Here is a 17,339-nt window from a genome sequence, read left to right on the forward strand (position 1 = left end):
ACAGCAAGCAATAATCATAAACAAACTTGATTGAATCATTAATAGGAATTTATGGTTCAAACAGAGGTCGTGTTATCGTTTTAATTGGTACTATCTTTCCATTCCCTTAACAATGCCTTCCTACCATCGTTCTTGTATGTCTTATCTTGCCAATAGGTACTGCCAACACAATGTCGCCATAAACATGATTCCTATTTTTTTAAAAAGTCGAATCAGAAAATGCCTTTTGAAGGCAATATTATGCTCACAAGGATTATCCTATTATACCAGCATTATGCTTAACAATGCCTTCCTACCATCGTTCGTTTATTGTACCATTATTGTAAACTTATAAATTGCTTTGTTGTTACACAACGTATTGTAGACCGCCCAAAAAAGAAATGTAAGCATAGACGCACAAAGAATACCGGTATTTCCCTTGTTTGGTAGAAAACCAGTAATCTGCATCCTGAGGCTCAAACTTAAGTGAATTTTATATAACAATCTCTGAGCCTCAAGATGCAGATGACTTGTTTTTCGCCAACATATCCTAATACCAGTACACATCGTGGCCGTTTTGTGGAGTAGTTAACGGTTTCACAAGGACAACAGATTAAGAGGGTATCGTGGCTAACTGTGGCGCCATGGCTAAAGTTGGTATCATATAAACTTAACATTTTCTATTCAGCATATGTATTGCATTAACGTTAGCCGTGCTTAACCTCGCACATTCCTCATATTAATACGAGATTCTGACACATTCTTTTCAATTGAGTTTTACTAAAGGCACTTAATCTTAGGTTTTTCAACCCGCTGGTTGAGTTTGACATCAGCTGCAGGCAGCCCGAATTCATTTGGGACAGGTATGGAAATTATATTCATTGTCTTGTAATCTGATGGGCGGTGTTTGAGGATTGATAAGCGAAAATATCTGTAAATATCTTAGTCTTAGATTTGAGGATTCTCTTGTAAGGGAACAATCATTGTAAGAACATCAAAATGGCTGATTGCTCCTGTACAAGTTAAGAATAAAAGGCCATTGCTCCTGTACAAGTTAAGACAGCTTAAAATCCGAGTATATAGCTGGACCGGACCACGCCTCAAAAACTTAAATGGATGATATAGTTCTCATCAAGACCACACGTGAAACAAATATACCTTCTGAGGAGACGCCCCAACGACGTTCAAATTCCAATTCATGTCCATAAAATGTGAAGACTTACCGCAATCCTCCTCCTTTCTCCGGGATTGGGACCGGCAATGAATGCCCGAAAACACTCACAGGCGGAGTTCAGTAGTACATAAGAATACAAGTATAAAATCTCACGAATACTCGATTTAGGAGTATTTAGAAATGGCACTCAAATTTAAAATTGGAACTTTGTCTAGATTGATTCTTTCCCCATTTTCCGGGCTATGAAATACCAAAATAGAATAATTGCATTAAAAACTACTCCCTCATTTCCAGTCATTTGTTTACCTTTGTTTTGTATTCGCTTTTAATCTTTTAAAATCCCTCTTGAATATGCAATTATGCATGTCCATTAATGCTACTGGCACCAAAACTCGACATTCATCACTGTCACCATCCAAAAACATAAAAAGCGGTTTCATACAAGAACGATAGTATTATCAATGTCAAACAATAACAATGAAATCCAATACGGAGTACAATACAATTACCACTTCTGAAAACCGCTCCCCTCGGGTGCACGGCGGAGAGCTCGAACCCTTTTCCGACTTCTTACCATTGAAGCAAAACAAGTTAGTTATGTTTTTCGTTGATTAATTAAATTAAACTAACATATTTCCAATTAAAACACCAACTTTGATCGCTGTTAGTTTCCCGCTTTCGTTTTCAATCATAACATGTGAACGGTTTATTAAAACATGAAAATTACTTCATTGGCGCCAAAATAGTTACTTTATTTTGTTATCTACCGACTAATAATCTCCTATTTACTAAATGAATAGGCGATTCTACGTTTTTTTCCGCCTAAAATATTAACTTTTAATTGGACTTTTAATTTTTGTATTATACTATGGATCAAGTCTTACGTAAATAATAATTGCCAAAATAAATGTCCTTCTATTCAAGATATGTGATATATTAACAAGGTCAAATCTATGATAATAAAGGAAGATTTAGGAGTGAGGAAGGCGATAGGGTGCCACCCGGTGGCACAGAATCTCAGCACCACCGTTTTTGCGCCAAATCTTTAACAGTTAATCCCCCTATAACTAAAAGAATAAGAAATCTTATGTTTTTTCCCGCTCAATTGTCTTCACCTTCTTAAAGGGCCTAATTTTTCAACTTATCAAATCAGCCCATATACTTATTCTAATAATGGCCCAAATTTCAAATCTGCCCAACTGATATTTTTCCATCCAAATGAACTCTTCATACATTACATACAAATCTTACAAATCTTTCATAAAATCAAATTTAAAATCAAAATATTGGCTCAATCTTTGCCACAAATAAAATATTTGGCAAAAAAGATTGCACAACTTTATCCCATATTTAATAAAATATTTTGCATTCAATTAACTTCCTATTTAATAACGCATTCACACTCCAATCTTCATAAAAAAAACCTGAAAATAAATTAAAAAATATATTACTGTAAAATAAGAAATTAAATTATATACTAGGTATATAATTTTCATATTGTGAATATATGCTACGTGATATTATAATTATCTCAATTAATAATATATGCACGTGATATATTGATTTATGAATACCTTATAATATATATACTTATTTATTATGACTATATGCTACGTGATATTATATAGTATGATAATATATATATCCTATATATACTACGAGATTATACTTACATTTTGTTTTTAACTCAATGATCATATCCCCTATTAGTAGTGACCCTATATAGAGTATGTTTTTGAATAATAATCGGTTTTCATTATATGTAATAATAAAAAAAGGCTTGCACAAAAATAATTTAATCTAAAAGTCTTTTAAATAGTACACTTTTTTTTAAATATATCACTAACATTATAACGTACATTAGAACTTATAATAAGTACAACTCATTTATACAAATATCTTAAATGACCACTATATAAGCAAAACTCACAAATATCATTTTTTAGCTCTCAAATACCGGGCTTTAGCACGGGAACTCAACTAGTATTATATAACTAGTTGTATATACAACTTTTTCAATGTAACTGAGCGTTGTTACAAAGTTGTAGAGCTTTATTAAAAAATTTATCAAGTTGTGGTAGAAAGTTATTGAGCTTAACAAAATAATTATTAAGCTCAATAACTTCGCAAAATAGCTCAATAACTTGTAAAATAGCTCAACAATTTTGTGTAAGATCTCAACAACTTTAAGGCGGTTGTACAATGTTATTATACAATATGTTGTAGGATAGTATTTGTGAATCTTTAAGGGTAGGTACGTAATTTTATATCTATTGGATTAAAATGAACTCTAACTAAATTAAATTTAATATTCTCCGTATATCATTTTACTCCAAACTTGATTTACTCTAAATTATCGTCATTATTAGTTACGATTTTTCATCATTGTATTGTAAATTTTATCCACCAGGGTTCGTTATTCATCCACAAACCTGGCCACAAAAGAAAAAATACAATATCCATTGGTGAAAAAGATATTGAAATTAATTACGGAATTTTGATATGTAACAAATGGTTCTCTTAATTTAATCTTCCGACCTTACCCAGCCATGAATAAAAAAAAAGCTCGAGTTTCGATCTACTGCCTTACCCATGATTCCATTCGATGAACTATAATACTCATACACACTGCCTTACGACCTTCCCTGATTCATGAAGGCCTGAATTAACCGCATGTCTGCATCATTTACTTGAAATTCAGTGGAAAGACACAAACAACATTATCTTGTTTGTTGTAACAATCATCCTCAAAAAGTGGCAAGACTCGAGAAAATCCCTAGTTAGTTACGGGTTTTTAAATTCCTAAACTACTCTTTTTTACTAATTAGTTTGAAATTTAAATTTAAGGAGAAAGAAATGAAAATAACTAGTTTTATACCCGTGCAAAAAATGCACGGGCCGTAATAACATGCGCTATCATTAGATATATGAACATATAATTGAGCGTGATTAAGTGTTCAATATCGTGACAATATAAATAATCCATATTTGAAGATTCGAATATTTGATGAATATTAAATTTGAATATCAATTAATATACAACCGTATTTTATCAGAATTATATTAAAAGTATTTGACATGTCAGACTCGTTGAATATATGTAAATTGCAACATTTTATGTAAATTGTGATATTTTAAGTTTATGTTTTAACATAAAAAATTAAAATAGGAATTGGAGATATGAATTGGAATTGAGTTGAAGAAAGAGGGTAATTAAATAGAATAGGAAACATGGAGGGCCCACATATAGAATCTCAGCAACCAATCAAAAGCCAAGAAAAAACTTGGCTTTTATACTATGTAGACTAAATAATTTACTATAATATCCCCGGTGGCGCCCAATTTAAGTGTCACCTGGTGGCGTTGTAACACCCCGTAATTTTGAATACCTTTATTATATTTTAAAAGTAATATTTTAATCTATTTTAATTTTATATTAATTTATTTGAAATAAAATTTATTTGATAAAATATAATCTTATTTTATTTTGAAAAAATGTAATTATTTTTGATAGTTTAGAAATGTTTAAAAGTGATTTAAACTATATTTAAACATTTTCCCTTGATAAAATAGATTTCGGATAAAAGTCGTAAACTTGGGATTTTCCCATTTCTTACGGTCGTTGGGTAAACGAGTTTGGATATTGGGCATATGAGTACTTAATCTTTTAGTAAAATCGTGTTTAAGAACTTTAATTTTCTCGGAAATCGCGTTCGACGAATATTTCTAATTTCCATCGAAACGAATCAAAACGTAAACAATAGAAACTCACCCAAACACCCTACCCCAAACCATGCACCCTCCATCCTCCATGGGTTTCCTCTTCATCTTTCATTTCTTCAATTCTCATTCTCTCTCTTCCTTTCATCAAACACCAAATTCATCTCAAAAATCCTCCTTACAATCCCTAAATCCTTCATAATTCCTTCATTTCTCCACCAAATCTAATAAAAATTATATATTTGAAATCCTCTCTTCAATCCTCATCTATTAGTAAGCTTTATTTTCATTTACCCCAATTTTTGTTTAAGACACTTTTTTTTAGGGTTTCGAATTTAAGCTTAATAATTGTGTTTTTGTTGTTCTTATAGGTGAAGAATTTGAATATGAGTTAGGTGACTCATATATTGTAGAAGATGATGAGTGATTTCGGTTTCTAGGGCTCTTTCTCAAGTGTTATTGTTCTCTTTTTCTAACTTAAGGTAACTATTCCGAGTTACTCAACGAATTAATGTCACATTAGTAGTTGTATTTGTTGTTTGTTGTTGTGTGTTGTTGTTGTTGTTGTTGTTTGTTGTTGTTTGAGACGATCTTGTTGATAAATGAATGAATGGAGTAAGATGAGTATGCTTATGTTTAATTTATGTTACCCATTTGTATATTATTGTTTGGAACAAATTTGGATGAGGAATTATGTATTGTGACAAGTCCGCGTGTTGGCTGGAACGCGTCAGTACCGAACCGAGACGGTTTCCAATGTTTTCAAAAATATGACAGATTGAACGGCATCGAAAAATTAGGTGGTTTAGCCACTTGAATCACTTAATTTGGAGTCCGTATGAGTAAATGGCGTCGTTTTATCGATTAAAATTTATAGAAAAGTTTACCCTTGTGTGAGACGGTTATTTATGCTATTTTATTATGCGAAAATTTTGTGGAATTAGTTATTTTGTAAGTTGGAATGTTTTTCTTTATGTTGATAGTGTTCACATGATAGAAATTGGAAATAGCATGAGAATGATATTGTGATGAATTTTGTGATTTGGGCCAAAGTAGGCCAAGACTCGAGTGGGCGGATTGACCGAACGAGTTTGGTCAAACTAGGTTTAAACCGGTCAGCCTCGATTTGACCGATGACCCGTCGCGGGACTCGGGTCGAGGGTTTGTCTTTGAGGTGAGATTGGTTGTTATTGGATGTTTATGTTATGCCTTGATATTTGTAATTATCATTTCACATGTTGGTTGTTGGATGCTTTGGATGCCTTATGCTTGAGTCTTATTGCCTCTTTGCCATTTTAGCTTGTTCTCATGGATTATGATACTGTTGGTTAGCTGGAATCTGGATTATTATCGATATTGGAGATATTGTTGGATTGTCAGCTGAATATGCTCTTGTGTAGTCTTTCATATGCTAGGGTGTGTATGATCTTTTGTGTGTGCAAGTTTGGACTCTTTGCCCCTCTTATGGTTAATTTGATGTCCTACTTGTCTTGTGTGGAGTGGGCTAAAGTATTCAAGCTGGGACTAGGTCCTAGGTGAGTATTTCGGTCTTCGTCATAGATAGGCCCTTATAGTCTTTGACGAGTGTATGTTCACCACTTAATAGCCTTTGTGTCTTAACTCGGTGGGCTTATATCCAAGTTAGGGCATGACCTCCTGACGTACTCTTAGAAGTATGTGGTCAGCTTAAGTACTAGCCAACCCTTTGGTGGACTCCTTAGGGGTACTCATGTGTTTGATCATGGGTCTTGAATGCGGTACTTTCCGCATGTCGCTAGGTCTGCGCAGGTTTAGGATTAGGGTGTTTACCTTACCTCGTGGTATAGACTCGAGTTACAGAGTGACTATTGACTATCCTAAGAACTTATGTCTGTCTCTAGATATATTGTCCTTTCTTGTTTGATGATTCTATGAATCATAGAAGGTGAGATGCAAGCCGGCTATGGTTGATAGAGTTTGGATTCCTGGATGTTATGTGATTCACATGATAGTGTAGTGTGAGTCGGTCTAATATTCACATGCTAGGACTATGTGTTGTCATATTGTTGATCACATGATAAGCACGATTGTCTAGCACCTATATGCTAAGGCTATGTGTTATCCATATTCATACTCTTATGTTTACATGTTATATTAATTATGACATTTCGTGGCTGGGAGAACTCGGAGTTACTCCCCACTGACTGTGGCTTTCGTATTTGTATAAAATGCGATTGACAGGTAGGTGATGCATATATGGGGTACATGGACGAGCTAGCGAGCAAAGTAACCTTGGGACCTAGATTGACTTTATTTTATTGTGACCCTTAAACACTTTTTATGTCATATACTTTTTAGGGACATATGTCTTCCTTTTTCATATTTGGGTTGTATAACTTTGTTTCGCGACTTTAGCGATGTTTTATTCATGAGATTTATTTTAGACCTTGCATGTTTGACACCATCCCATTTGGATATTTTTATAACAGGTTCAGGTTTTTTTTTAAATTTACAGGTTTTTTACCCAAATGAACCTATTACAAACATATCCATGCAGTTTTTATCTAGAATTATGTGTTTACTTTTCCGCAATGAATGAGGGTGTCACAGGCGTCATCTCATTTTCCTTTACTAAATCCCCCTTACTACTAAGAGAATAAAAATTCTCAAAAGTTTTTCCTCCAAACTCCATACTTATATAAAGAAAGAAATAATTTTTTTCCATTAAACTATAATTTTTTCCTTAAAGTATAATTTTTTCATTAAATTCTAAACTATAATTATAACGTTTTAATCATAATAAAATAAAAGGGATACAAAATTATAAAATACAAAATCGTTAATTTTTTTTCGAAAATGACTTGGCGCAAACAATAAAATAATATTATTAGCTACATGAAAAAAACTTATTAAGATAATTTAAGAAAAGTTATAAAATAAAATCATTAACTTTGTGATAAAAAAAATAAAAATTCCTGATATACATAATTTTTTTAGTAATTTTTTTTTTCTAATATCAAAATACAATTAGGTAAAATATGAAAATTTAAAGGTATAAATTTGGAATGAATAAGTAATAAACTAAAAAGTGCAAACTCTATAAATACCGCTCAATTACGCGGGATCTATACTAGCGTTTACTACATGAATGGAAGAGGAAATTAATAAATGGGTCAAAACGCAAGGAAATTAATAAAGAGGAAAAATGGTACGAATTTGTCACGCATCAAACACACACACGTAGATGAGGAAAATGGTACTGAGGTTGATCAATAAGAGTTAGATTTTATTTAATATTATAATTTTTAATTTGAAAACTGTTATTTTTAGTTTGTATTTATGGCACTAAATTACTTGCTTTAAGTGATTGTAAAAATAAATACACTTTTCAGTATTATATATGGTGTAGATTTTTTAGTTGACTTCTTCTGGCCCCACTTTTAATAGTGCCGACCAACAAGTCAGAAAACTAACTCAGGCGAAAAAAAATTACTCCTTACGTTCCGGTCAATTGTTATCCTTTGATTTTGACACACAGAGCAAGGAAAGAGGAGGGGGTCAATTATAAGATAACAAGTGGACCAAATTGAGTAAGAAAGATCAAATTGCTCATAAAATGAAATCCTAAAATAGAAATGACAACAATTGACTGAGACACCCAAAAATAAAAAAAAGGACAACAAATGATCGGAAAAGAGGGAGTAATAAAAAAAATCAAAGACACCATACTTCTCTAATCCTTTTGGTAAAGAAACCATTTATCTCTCTTGCTTGATTTTTAATCATAAGTTAAAGAAACCATTTTTTAGACTTTAATTATCTCTTTTTCATTTAGTAAAGACACCATTTATCTAAGAGGGATGCCTTTTAATTTTTATTCAAAGAAATCATTTTTATTTTTATGGTCTTTTACCCTAAGAGACCATTGACCTTAAGACTATCTCTATGTTGATTTCTTAAACCAATTTAAAAATCTTGTCTTGTCTTGTTTATTTAATTTTATAATCTGCTGCCTTATTCACTTATTGTTCATCTCGCAAATTAATCTGTGTCAGAGTGCTCTATACTCTATCTGAGTCTCTAACTTGTGAAGTTAAGATGATTAACCCTCTCACGTATTGAACTTAAATAATAACAGTCATTCCAGTATCCTTAAGTTGAAAGATTTTTTTTTTTTTTTTAAAATTGCACTTAATTTATCCCCTCCACCATCCTCCTTAAACTCTTCAATTGGTATCCGAGCCTTCAGCCTTGTACTTATGATATTGGTACGTTACCAAAGACTTGATCCTATAGTTATGGACGAGTAAAAACACACTAAGTATACATATTCAAGAGAGAAAACTATATGCTGGGTGGAAACACCAAATAGAACACTATGTCAAGAGTACGAATTATGAGTGTTCGTTGATAGTTCATGAGTTGTCCCTTTACTATCACGGTCACTAATGCAAACAACACTCCAAAGAAACCTTTATTTTGTATACACAGAGGTTGACTTATCGCGTCATAAGATACCACAGAAAGAAAGTGTTGGAGCTTGTGTCCTCCACAAATTAGTGTGATAACATTTGTAAATCTCTTACAGGTTCACAAGGGTATACTTCGTATATTTAATCAGTTGATTAACGTTTACCTAATAACGGTTGGCTTGCTAGAAAGTTTGACGTTATTATCATACAGATGGCGGTGATCAACTGGTCCCTAAAGGTCACACCTATAGGATGTGTTTGAGAGATGTGATTATAGAAATATGATCACATTGATGCCTAATATGACTAAACAGTTAGTCAATGTGTTGATGAGAAAATTATTTAATGAAGATTAAATAATATTAGTTGAGACGAATTAACTGTCAATTCGTAAATTGAATATAATAAGTTATATTTAATTAAATGTATGTAATGTTAGCTTGGACGAATTAATCTGTTAATTCGTAATTAAATGTAATCAGTTATATTTAATATCAACAAGATGAATGTGTCATAGTGGTAATAGTGAGGGTACACAAACCAAGAGGTCATGGGTTCGATCCTCACTAGATGACAATTTAACACATTTTATACATTTTTGGAATAACCAAAAATAAGGAGATTACACTCCTTATTTCGGTTATATGGGCCGAAATTAGGGAAGATTATATCTTCCTAATTGACTCCCATATTTCGGTTACCATAAGAACGAAAGGGAGATCATTTTATTCTACCCTAATTCTTTTTAACCTAGCCTCCTCTCTCATCAGAAAAAACACAAAACAACATAATTTTACAGAAAATTTTAGATCGATTCTAGCATAATCAGAAGGGCATATCTCATATCGTCTTGGGTGCAACTGATAGGCGAATACCTACTTTGGTATTGTTCTTAGGCCATATTTGCTAGGACCGAAGGTTATTTCTGAATCCTTTATTTTGTTTATGTATTTTTTTTTATGTCTAGTGATCGTCTTAATTAAATTCGTTATAATCCTTCATTTTAAGGGAAGTATACAGATTATTTCCCACAAGTGGTATCAGAGCACTAAGCCACGATTTTGATTTTGATGATTTTCATAAAAGTATATGTAAACAACATAAGGAATTTCGAAAAAAAAAATAAAATTTCGGCTGTAAAAATTTTTTGGCCGTGAGGTAATTTTTTTTACCGTCTGTTTTTTTTTTCTTCTCTCGTTTTTCCCTCTTCTTTGTTTGATGATTTATTTCCAATTTCGGTTTTCGTATCATTGTCTTAATCAGTTAAAATTATCATATGAAGAATTGGTATATTTTGATTTAATGCAGATTTAAGTTAAAATTCATATATAAATTGTCATGACGATGATACAAGAACTTGTTTTTGCTATATAGTTTTAGCATATAAGATTAATCATGTTAATTAATTCATTTTCTAAATCATGATCTAAATAGCAACTGTAAACATTTTCTTCATCGGTATTGTTCTAGGGCTTATTGCCGCAAGAAAAAAAAGGGGGGGAGGACGGCTTATTTTTAGGGTTTGCCGTGAAAAAAAATAATACTTTCTGTTTTTTTTTGTTTTTCCTGTTAAGGCGAGAAAAAAAAAATTTGGAAAGTTTTTTTTCGTTTTGTTTTCTTTATTGCCGCAAAAGAAAAAAAAATTGGAAAGTTTTTTTTTCTCTTGTTTTCCTGATTACCGAATAAAAAAAAAAGGGGACTGTTTTTATTTTCAGCCGTGAGCAGCTGGAATTATAAAAAAAAAAAAAATTTGTTTATTTTTCAGCCGAGACCAAATAAAAATTGGACTTTGTTTTTTTTTTTTATTTTTTTTTTTTTTATTTTGGCCGATTAGATATTGTGAAACGGTTCGCAACTTAAAGATATCATATTTTTAAAGCAGTTTAAAATTTTGACGGATAGAATTCATATTACAAGTTTAATATGGATTAAGAATGAAATTAATGTGATTAATTGCGGAATTGTCACTTAATTTAATTTAAATAGGTGGTTTGGATAAATTAATCAACATAATTAAGGAATTGTGTCATGTATGTTTAATTTATTTTAGTTGATGCTTTTTAATTTTTTTGAATGAATCGAATGAATGAATTTTATTTACGTATTTAATTTTGCAATCGATTGTAATTTGTAATACTTAGTGTGGCCTTAGTCAAATTATGTTTTCGTAATGAAGGAAACATGATTTTTATGTAATTATGAGATCTCGAATCTCCTTTATTTTAGTTTTGGGTTTTGAAATTAGAATGTAATAAATAGGTCAATTATGTAATTTTATTTATTGTAATTTCAAAGAAGACTAAAGATGGAGATTGAAGCTCACTCCCGCTACATGGATCAAGATGGAACATCAAGACAAGCTTCTCGGGTCCAAGGATGGATTCCAAATTTGTATTTATTGTTCATTTTGATAGGATAGGCCACACTAGGACTTTTACTGTTTTTTTTTACGTTTTTCATTTTATTGCTTTTCATTCACATGCTAGTAATTGCATCATATTCCGCCTAAAACCAAACCACCTACTACTAAAATGCATGAAAATTGACTCATATAGGTTGTATGTTAGTTTTCATGGACATGCAGATGTCACAGTCTTTAAGCCATCACCTTAGTTTAAATCATTCTCGCATGCTAGATTATAGTTCACTTAAAATGAATTAAAAAGTTGATGGGATCTTCCTCTAAAACGGAAATTGAGATTAGTCTTTATAAGGGCAAACATCTATGAATCCCTTTTTCGTCGGTATGCCTAATATGACCCCTTCTATGTTGGGTAAGTAGTTGTGTTGACTTAGTTTACCTCAACATTGTAGTCCGAAGAGTTTCTCGTGATTATGATGGACTAAAGATAGTATTTACAGAAATTTATCGACCAAGAATTCTAACGGTAGAATTAGCTAACAGGTTAGCTTATCAATTTACAGAGAATTGAGTCTTGGGGTCATTTATATAATTCTTGAGGGAGGTCAATTGTATAAATGTTTTTGAGTCTTCGCGTTATGACATTAGTTCATTAGACTTAAAATAAAAACGATGCATGCTTATTATTTTATTCTTCTTTCGCAGTGTAGAACACGCTTATTATCAATAATCTTTGTTACAACAAATGGCTGGAAATAACGCAATCCCAATGCCTAGTGCCACACTAGATCGTTCGTCCTGGCTTAAAATGTTCATGGACCAAATGAATCAGTCCACTCGACTGAAGAATGATGGGTCCAATTTTGGATCGGGAGGCGGCACTACGGAATGCGCCACTGCCGACGGTAAGTTCGGGTATTTAATCGAGCCAATACCGGTCAACCAGGCCCAAATGCGGGAGTCAACGAGTCACTCGCTTATAGTGATTTCGTTATGGAAGCGGGTGCGATAAAGAACGTACTCATCTTTGCAATGGAAACCAATTTGCAGAGACGCTTCATTGCCCAAGGTGCAAACAAGATTTTCACCACGCTCACTAACGAGTTCTCAAAGGCACCGAGAATCGTTACATATGAGCATACCTGTCGCTTCTTTGATGCGAAACTCCAGAAGGGCCAACCGGTTAGCCCACACATTCTTCACATGATTGAGAATGTTGAGAAACTGGAGTCACTGAATTGTACAATCAGTGAGAGCATTGTCATTGACCGAATGCTTCATTCTCTTCACGATGGTTTTGCCCTTTTCAAGGCGAACTACTACATGAATGACTTTAAAAAGAGTCCTCATGAGCTACACTCCCTTCTCGTACAGACCGAGAAGGATATAAAATTGAGTGGGAGCACGAAGCAGGATGTTCTCACGATTCACAACAAGAGTAAAGGTAAGGGCAAGGCTCATGGCGACCTAGTTGTAGGTAAGCCAAAGTTTAAGAAGCCAGGAAACGGTAAGAGTGCGCCTAGTGAGACTAGTGGCTCACAGGGCAAGACAAAGAGCAAGGGCGGTGACATAGAGTGCCACCATTGTCACAAGACTGGACATTGGAGGAGGAACTGTCCCGTCTACCGTGAGGACATCAAGGCAGGCCGCGTCGTTCCTGTTGGTATGTCATCTTATATTCATATGATTGAGTTTAACCATGAAAGTTTCGGAACTTGAGTACTAGATACTGGTTGTGGTTCTCATCTGTGTAATCATTTGCAGGGCCTAAAGAACATCATACCTCTCGAAAAAGGTGATGTGGACCTGCGAGTCGAGAATGGAGCACGAGTAGCTGCTGCCTCGAAGGGAACATATGTAATCCAACTCCCTAGTGATTTTGAGTTATCTTTAAATAATTGTTACTATGTACCCAGCTTACCTAAGAACATTATTTCTATTTCCGTACTTGCTAAAGACGGTTTTACATTTTCAATAAAGGATAATAGTTGTATTTTCTCTTTTAATGAAATGATTTATGGCAAAGCAGTTTCCATGAATGGAATTTATATCTTAGATCAAACCACGGAAGTATTACACATGAATAATAAGAAATTAAAGGTTGGTGACAAAGATCAAACCTATCTATGGCATTGTCGAATGGGACACATAAATGAGAAACGCGTAAAGAAACTCGTCGATAATGGGACTATTCCCTCATTCGGATTTTCTGCATATGACACGTGTGAATCATGTCTCATTGGCAAGATGACTCGAATTTCCTTCAAAGGTGTTGGAATGCGCGCTAGTGACCTATTAGGACTCATACATACGGACGTATGTGGACCTATGTCAATTACCGCTTGAGATGGCTATAGATATTTTATCACTTTCACGGACGATTTGAGTAGATACGAATATGTCTACTTAATGAAGCATAAAAGTGAGTCCTTTGAGAAATTCAAGGAATACCAGAATAGGGTACAGAACCAACTGGGTAGAAAGATTAAAGCACTCCGTTCAGATCGTGGTGGTGAATATCTTTCAAATAAGTTTGATCAACACCTGAAAGACTGTGGAATCGCTCTACAGTTAACTCCACCTGGAACACCTCAATTAAATGGTGTGTCCGAACGGAGAAATCGAACCTTACTTGATATGATTCGATCCATGATGAGTCGCACCGTAGTGCCTGATTCATTATGGGGTTATGCTCTTTTGTCAGCTGCTCTTATACTTAACCGAAGTCCGTCTAAAGCTGTCGACAAGACTCCATATGAAATGTGGAAGGGAACGGTACCTAACTTGTCCTTTATTCGGGTTTGGGGCTGCGGGGCTTATGTCAAGTGGAGACACGAGGATAAGCTAGGCCCGCGATCGGTCAAGACATACTTTATAGGTTATCCAAAAGGAACATTTGGTCATTACTTCTATTCGCCAACCGAACATCGAGTTTTTGTTGCGGCTAGTGCGACGTTCTTAGAGAAACAATTTCTCGAGAACAAGTCGAGTAATAGAACCTTCGAGCTGTCGGAGATTTCAGAACCAACAACCAAGGAACAGATGGAGGAAGCTGTACCTCCAACTGATGATACGGTTGATATTCCTGAGGAACCTAGGAGGTCGGGTAGAGACTCTCATCCTCCGGACAGATACATTGGTATGGTCGAGGAGAATGATGTTTTACTTCTAGAAAGTAATGAACCCGCAACCTATAAAGGTGCTATGGCCTGTTCCGACTCAAAGCTATGGCTCGAAGCCATGCAATCAGAGATGGACTCCATGTATGAGAATAACGTATGGGATCTAGTTGATTTACCTAATAAGGTAAAACCTCTACAGTGCAAATGGCTTTACAAAATAAAGCGTTCTGTAGACGCGCAACCAGATATCTATAAGGCACGACTTGTGGCAAAAGGTTTCACTCAAGTGCAAGGATTGCATTATGATGAGATTTTTGCACCTGTAGTCATGCTACGTTCCATTCGGATAATCTTAGCGATTGCCGCATTTCATGATTATGAGATTTGGCAAATGGATGTGAAAACCGCCTTCTTAAACGGTTATTTGGAGGAAGAGTTGTACATGGTGCAACCCGAAAGTTTCATAGATCCTAAACATCCTAAGAAAGTATGCAAGCTTAAGCGTTCCATTTATGGATTTAAGCAAGCTTCTCGGAGTTGGAATCATCGTTTCGACCAAGTGATAAAAGAGTATGATTTCACTCGATCGGTCGAAGAACCATGCTTATATATCAAGTCGAGTGGGAGCAAGATTGTATTCTTAATATTGTATGTCGATGACATACTCCTGATTGGGAATGACATTCCTCTCCTATCTTCGGTTAAAGAATGGTTGAAGAACCATTTCCAGATGAAAGATCTGGGTGAGGCACAGCGTATTTTGGGAATCCGTATCTACCGAGATAGATCACGACGGACGTTATCACTTAGTCAGGAGTCTTATCTAGATAAGGTTCTTGAGAGGTTCAGCATGACCAACTCCAAGAAGGGGAACCTTCCTATGACGACGGGATGCGTTGAGCAAGTCTCGATCACCCACGACGCCTGAAGGTATTGAGCGCATGAGTCGTGTTCCTTATGCTTCTGCAATAGGATCGATCATATATGCCATGATATGCACACGTCCAGACGTGGCATATGCATTAAGTATGACGAGTCGGTACCAAAAGACTCCAGGTGAGACACACTGGATAGCAGTCAAAAATATCCTCAAGTACCTACGGAGGACTAAGGATTGAGTACTGACTTATGGAGGCGATACTAAGCTATGCGCAACCGGATTCTATGAGATGATAGCTTCCAAACGGATCGAGATGATTCAAAATCTCAGTCCGGGTTCGTCTTCACTCTTAATGGTGCTGCGGTCAGCTGGAAGAGTTCCAAACAGAGTGTTGTAGCAGATTCTACTACTGAATCCGAGTACTATGCCGCTTCGGAGGCAGCAAAGGAAGCGATATGGATGCGTCAATTCTTACAAGGGCTTTCGGTAGTTCCTAGTTCGAATGACCCGATCACCATCTATTGTGACAATAGAGGTGTCATCTTCCAGGCTAAGGAGCCAAAATCTAGCAACAAATCTAGACATGTACTTCGGAAGGATCACCTGATCCGTGATTACGTGGAGCAAGAAAAGATAGTGATTGACAAGATTGCGACGGATGATAACATCGCAGATCCTCTCACCAAACCGTTGAATTATGATAAGCATGTAAGGCATGTTAATTCCATGGGAATTAAACACGTTCCTAAGTTGTAGTACTTGTTTATGGATTTGATACATTATCTTTTTCATATATTATTTACAACTTCATCGTATTATATATAATATTTTGTTTTTCATGTGGATTGTATTGACAACATTGAACGCCACAAAGTGAACTGAATTACATTATATTTGTTTAGGTCCGTAATCGCCAATGTGAGCTGATAACTCCGGCTATTATATTGTGCAGTCGATTGATGGTGGGTTCAACGAGCCATAAGTTAAACGGTTGACTAATTGATCACAGATACGAGATTATGACGATACCTCGTAGGACAACTTTTTGTGACAACGTAATGGAGTCCTAAATGTTTTATAACATTCGGTGCCAGGTCGTGGATAGGACATCCATTGTGTACTTAGAGTCGATTCTTTTGACTATCAACTGTATCTTGAGATTAAGGCAGTCTTTGGGTGATTTTGGTTTCTTTCTCACGGTCTACCGTAACTGGGGCTAATTAGATTTTTTCTGGGTCATTTCATACTGTTCTTACGTCTGCAGGATTCGAGTTGAGGATAATATTCATCCCTTATCAGGTATAGTTATTTCTCAGGGCCACTCGAGGAGTTGTAACTGAAATGCATGGCCATGCTCGAATGTTGATTCGTTTATCAGTTAAGTTACTTTCTAGTCGGGAAAACCACTCTTGATACTGATCGCTTGTAAAATACGACCTTTGTGAATTCGGATTTGCAAATTGTTTTACATTGAGTGGGAGAAATTTTAAAGGATATGAGAATCGGTTATCGCACATACACTTGTGAGGACAAGTGGGAGTTTGTTGGAGCTTGTGTCCTCCACAAATTAGTGAGATAACATTTGTAAATCTCTTACAGGTTCACAAGGGTATACTTCGTATATTTAATCTGTTGATTAACGTTTACCTAA

The 17,339-nt window shown here is 34.7% G+C and overlaps 1 long non-coding RNA gene across 1 annotated transcript; it reads left to right on the top strand.

The window, feature by feature from the left end:
* The first annotated feature begins 4,994 nt into the window (after nucleotides 1-4,994).
* Nucleotides 4,995-7,270, top strand: LOC141645892 (uncharacterized). The gene is made up of 3 exons (XR_012545210.1): nucleotides 4,995-5,146; nucleotides 5,245-5,355; nucleotides 7,094-7,270. It is a non-coding gene; the product is annotated as an uncharacterized LOC141645892 (long non-coding RNA).
* Nucleotides 7,271-17,339: the final 10,069 nt, after the last annotated feature.

This window comes from Silene latifolia, chromosome 3 (assembly GCF_048544455.1).
Source record: "Silene latifolia isolate original U9 population chromosome 3, ASM4854445v1, whole genome shotgun sequence".
Lineage (NCBI taxonomy): Eukaryota > Viridiplantae > Streptophyta > Magnoliopsida > Caryophyllales > Caryophyllaceae > Silene > Silene latifolia.